Here is a 6,000-nt window from a genome sequence, read left to right as displayed (position 1 = left end):
TCACCAATGCCAGTATCATTAAGTAGATTATCTGACCTATATACACAGGGCACGCACACACACACACACGTTCATTTTTTCCCCCTTTATTTTGATCTGAGTGCTTTGTTCTCATTCCAAATTTTCTGCAATTTCCTTCATATGGCCAGACACATAAACTTAAAATCCAGAGAAAATGAGTCTTTACTTAGTGGGCTCATACAGCACCATTGCACTGAGTCGTTGAATTGCTTCTACTTAGATGCTTTGTAAATGCAAATATTGAGGTGGCATCGTGTTAAAGATCTGTAAAAAAAAAAAAAAACAACTAAAATATATGTTCACCATCTGTTGAAATATGAGCTCAGGTCATTCGATTGAAAAGATGAGCCTAATGCATTTGAATGTATTTCATTTCAGATATGATTTATTCTCACGTGGAAAAGACTATACTCCACTATATTCACTGACTGTTGTTTTCTTCATAACACGCCACCAAAACGCACGGCGAGTGAAATTCCATGTTTCCGAGGTGTTCCTGAATGCGTCAAGAACGTCAACCCTCCAACCCAGGAAACCGAGCTTCCTCCATAATTCTGAGGTCCACTTGCACTTGGTAGGACGTGTCCCTCCTCACTAGACACTTCCACCGACTTCAGTGCGCGGAATTCCCTCTCCATAAGGACCGTGGGAGCGATGCGACGTCTTGGAGGAGGAGGAAGAGGAGACGAACTGGCCAGAGAGCAGCAGCAGCAGCAGCAGCAGCAGCCACCTGCGAGGAAGGTCTGAGTTTGCTTGTCTCACGTCAAAGGTAAGAAAAAGAGACCAAACACCTCAGCAATCCGCTGAGCAATCGATGCAGCTGCCGGGGGTTGCTTACTGTTGCGTTTCCGTGTTACTTGTCGCTCCGAGCATCAGTCAGCGGCAGGCTATGAGTCATAAACCCGGCAGGCGCAGGACTCATTGGGGCTCAGCTGTGCAGAACAGCGGCTCTGCAGCATCTCAAAGCTCTTTTTTTCCTAATAGCACGCTGCGCATGCAACGAACCGACGTGTTTCAAAAGAAGAACAAAAAAATCAACATTGATGCTAAATGTGTGTCTTAACATAAGATTTGCAGTTCAGTTCGGTTTTGACGACAGCAACTCGCGGTAAATGGGATAATAAGGCAACACGTGGAATGTACAACCTCGATTGTTATAGATTGTCAACCAATTTTGGATCAACAGTTGGGGCAGGATGCTTTCTGGTTTTAACAAGAAATTGTAGGCTAAGACTAAGATTTTCAACAAACTGCTACGAAGAGTTTCAAATACCAAATGTTTGATCCATAAAAATCATTAGTGTTGGACCGCTGCAGTGCCTAAATCTAAAAGGAAATCCAATTTGTTGCAAACTAATGTTTGTGGACAAAACCGAACTGACTCTCTTCGACTGGATGTTGTGTGCTGCAATGCTACGTGGGACATAACCAATGTCAAATTTCTAAAGTTCACATGCAACACATTTCTATAGAGATGACATTTGATTTTGACATGTATTTTTCACACAACGCCAGGACTGATTATATGTGGAATCTTCCTCCATGATGTTGTATCACAGGACTACGTCTTAATAAAACGTTGGCAGGGTCAAGGTCCGTTGTGGTGTGCTGTGTTGGTCATTCAAAACACCATACACTAGAAGAACAGTAAAGCACAATATTTTTCCCCTTGCCATGTGTGGGGTCTCACAAAGAAATAAATAACAAACAAACAAGCAGTTAAGATATTAAAATTGGTGTGTACCACTACCCTGCAGCCCTGGTGTGTACTGATTTGTATGGCATTTAGGGCCTGATTTACTAAGATTCCAAATTGTGGGCAATAAATTGCATAGCCACTCCAACAGGCTGTTTGTTCCGAGATCTACTGAGATTGCGGTGTACTGGGCAACAGCTGTAAAAGTTGTGGAGACCTCCCTATTTCATTGAGGGTTTTGTGCTTTAGGTAAATCTGATGTTTTTCACCATGTAAAAGCCCAAATTGAAGTTTGAAGTGATGGAATTGGAAGTGTTAGTGGAATAGAATATTTACATTTATATTTACAATATCTACATCACGGATAATTTTGTGAATGCAGGGCTACCTCATAAAAAAAAACATATTTTGTTTGATTAACTCGACCCGTGTGTGAGAATTGGTTGTTGAGTATCTTCCCATCTTGTGTAATATTGCGTTTAAAACTTGGGACAGCCAGAAAAACTGCGCTGGGAGAAGCCAGCACCAATTGCCGCAGTGCGCAGAGACATGACCCAGACACAAGAAAATGCTGAGTTGAAAGGAGTTTTGTCTGGTGATGTGGCATGACTTTCTCTTGTGACTGGCTCCAAGTCAGCCCTTAGATCATTCAGAAGTTCTAAGAATGCATTGCTCCAACAGATATGTTGCTGTAATTGTTGTTTCTGCCACTTTAAAAATGTAAAGGTGAGTGGAAAAGATCAATTTAACCTGTCGCCCCTCTTTTGCTTACGCGTCCTCGTCTTCAAAAATAACCTCCGTCATCATTACGCACAGCGATGCAGGTTTATCCCTGCATTTCAGACACGGTATTTAAAAATGCAAAATCAGCCACCGCAGTTCGTGTCACACACGTATCACATTGCATGTGCTAAATTGATCTCACTTCAAGAGTCAAGATTCAAACAACTTTATTTATCCCCAAGTGGGGGTCAGGGTTATTATACTTTTTTAATTTGGACTTTTCTTTGTCAATTTCAGTTAGTTTTAATACATTTTAGAGCACGTTTGTCAGTTTGTATTGCTTGCTTTAATGCTTCGTTGTATTATTATTTTTTTTAAATTAGTTTCAGTATTTCAGTTTTTATTCAGGGGAATTGTCTAGTATGAGATCACAATACGTATGGTGTAATAAAAATTCCACAAAAAATACCCCCCAAAATGTAGGAAGTTTCTAACAGATGAACAACCACCCACAAATCAAATACAGGCACTGTATAACAGTCCACAGAAATTGAAGTGCAGTGCTTACTACTGCTTCTAAGGTTAGATTAGATGCATCACAATGTACAGTACAACCATTCATGAGACACATGCTGTAGTATGGCCCTTTTAAAAATGTTTACATGCAGGGCTCGACACTAACTTTTGCACTGGTTGCACCATGCATACAGTTTGTATGTGTGTGTGTGTGTGTGTGTATATATACAGTGCCCGTAAAAATGTATTGGCCCCCGTTCTCAAATTCTTATATTTTTTTGCGTTGGTTTCCCACTTTGTTTAAGATCATCAAACAAAAGGAAATATCAGAGAAATATAACCCAAGTGAACTGAAAATGTTGTTTTTAAATGATGATTTCATTCGTCAAGGGGGAAAAAACTGTTCAAAATTACCTGGCCCTGTGTGAAAAAGCAATCACCCCCCTTGTTATATCATTAATTAATTACTATTGTTCTACTAATTGCTAATCACAATTTTGGTCATAATTTTGGTTAATTTTCACTGATCACACCCAAGCCTGATTACCTCCAGACCTCTTCAATCAAGAAATCACTTAAACAGCATCTGTCAAGACAAAATCAAGTCAGACAAAATCTCTAAAAAAGCTGCAACAAAATGACTTGATAGTAAGAAATTTCAGAACAGTCAAGAAATAAAGTAATTGGCAGCTATCAGTCTGGAAAGGGTTGTAAAAGCCATTTCTAAAGCTTTAGGATTCCAGCGAACCATAGGGAGAGCCATTATCCTCACACGGAGAAAACATGGAAGAGTGTTGAACCTTCCCAGGAGTGGCTGACGTACAAAGATTACTCCAAGAGAACAGCAATGACTCATCCAGGAGGCCACAAAGCAACTCAGGACAACTTCTAAAGAACTGTAGGCCTCCCTTGCCTCAGTTAAGGTTGGTGTTCACAACACAACAATAGAGAAGAGACTGGACAAAAATGGCATCCATGGCAGAGTTCCAAGGTGAAAACCACTGTTGCCAAAAAGAACATAAAGGCTTGTTTTACTTTTGCAAAAAATAAAACATCAGAATGGTTCCCAAGACTTTTGGCGGAATATAATATGGACTGACGAGATGAAAGTTGAGGTTTTTGGAAGGTGTGTGTCTTTTCAGAAAAAGAACATCATACCAACAGTCAAACATAGTGGTGGTAGTGTGATGGTCTTGGGCTGCTTTGTTCCTTCAGAACCTGGACAACTTGCGGTGATTGATGGCACCATGAATTCTGCTCTTTAACAGAAAATCCTGAAGGAGAATGTTCAGCCATTAGTTTGTGACCTCAAGCTGAAGCGCACTTGGGTTTTGCAGCAGGGTAACGATCCAAAACACACTAGCGAGTCAACTTCTGAATGGCTTAAAAAACAAAATGAAGGTTTTGGAGTGGCCTCGTCAAAGTCCAGACTTGAATCTGATTGAAATGCAGTGGCATGACCTTAAAAAGGCCGTTCATGCTAAAAACCCTCATTTTTTTGGTGAATTCAAACAATTGTGCAAGGAATAGTGGGCTAAAATATCTCCACAGAGATGTGAATGACTCTGTCAGTTGTAGAAAATGCGTGGTTTCAGTTGTTGCTGCTGAGGATGGCCCAACCGGTTATTAGGTTTAGGGTGCCATTACTTTTTCACACTGTGAAAATTTAGTGGTTAGTGATTAGGTTTTCCTTAATAAATGAAAAACAGCATTTGAAGTTCACCTGGGTTATAACTGTCTGATATTTACATTTGTTTGATGATCTTAAACATTAAAGTGGGGAAGCGATGCAAAAGGAAAAAAAGATAAGAATTTGAGAAGGGGGGGGGGGGGGGGGGCAATACTTGTTCACGGCACTGTATATGGGGCCGACTGCTTAGCACATCTGTCTCACAGTTCTGAGGACCCGGGTTCAATCCCCGGCCTCGCCTGTTAGGAGTTTCCATGTTCTCCCCGTGCCTGCGTGGGGTTTCTCCGGGTACTCCGGTTTCCTCGCATATTCCAAAAACATGCGTGGTAGGTTAATTGAAGACTCTAAATTGCCCCTAGATGTGAATGTGAGTTCAACTGGTTGTAAGGAATAACTGTTTTTACAGCAAAAATGTTAACGACTAGCTGTTATGTGCCTTGAGGGGACTCATCAGCAAGACTATCTATTCTGAACTTATTCTGAATTAAATACCACATAGTGTAGTTCCTGCACAGCCACTGCAAACAGTCTTGTTTCCCCTATCACAATATGTTTTTTTTTTTTTTTTTTTTTTTGCAAGTACACCCACATCGTTGAGCTTTTAAACAATGGTAAAGATATTAGTGTTGATGTTTACATCGCAGCAGGTTAATTATTTAAAAGATGAGCAAAGCAAAGCGACACTTTTTCCAACTGGCTGCTGGACAAGCTGGCAGTTAGTAATTTAGTTGTGGTTTGTGGAGCCACTGTAGGGCTAGAAGCCGACAACTAGGGCTGCACAATTAACATAAAGCATAAACTGTATTTACTTCCATTAAGTTGCAGTTTGTTATTGCACTTTGTAATAGTATATTTATTCAGTTAGCCCTTGATAAAGTTGAATTTTTTTGGGTACTTTTCCATCCGTCCATCCATTTTCTGAGCCGCTTCTCCACACTAGGGTCGCGGACATGCTGGAGCCTATCCCAGCTATCATCGGGGAGGAGGCGGGTACACCCTGAACTGATTGCCAGCCAATTGCAGGGCACATACAAACTAACAACCATTCACACTCACATTCACACCTACGGGCAATTTAGAATTGTCAATTAACCTACCATGCATGTTTTTTTTTGGGATGTGGGAGGAAACCGGAGTGCCGGGAGAAAACGTACGCAGGCACGGGGAGAACATGCAAACTCCACACAGGTGGGGCCGGGGATTGAACCCCGGCCCTCAGAACTGTGAGGCAGACGCGCTAACCAGTTCCTCACCGTGCCGCCTTGGGTACATTTATTTATCCATCCCTTTTCTGAGCCGCTTCTCCTCACTAGGGTCGCGGGTGTGCTGGAGCCTATCCCAGCTGTCATCGGGC

General features: G+C 41.5%; 1 protein-coding gene across 3 annotated transcripts in view; it reads left to right on the top strand.

Annotated features, from left to right (window-relative positions):
* The first annotated feature begins 424 nt into the window (after positions 1 to 424).
* Positions 425 to 6,000, top strand: part of rab27b (RAB27B, member RAS oncogene family) — a 58,147-nt gene continuing 52,571 nt past the window's right edge. For 2 of the 3 annotated variants that reach the window (XM_061747393.1, XM_061747390.1), the window contains exon 1: positions 425 to 790. The gene's annotated coding sequence lies outside the window, so the exon portion shown is untranslated. The remainder of the gene's footprint in view (positions 791 to 6,000) is intronic. The other variant, XM_061747387.1, reaches the window with a different exon arrangement.

The sequence above is a fragment of the Phyllopteryx taeniolatus genome, chromosome 15 (genome assembly GCF_024500385.1).
Source record: "Phyllopteryx taeniolatus isolate TA_2022b chromosome 15, UOR_Ptae_1.2, whole genome shotgun sequence".
NCBI classification, from domain to species: Eukaryota; Metazoa; Chordata; class Actinopteri; order Syngnathiformes; family Syngnathidae; genus Phyllopteryx; species Phyllopteryx taeniolatus.
The sequence above is the reverse complement of the archived record's forward strand: the minus strand, read 5'-3'. Positions and strand labels throughout refer to the sequence as shown.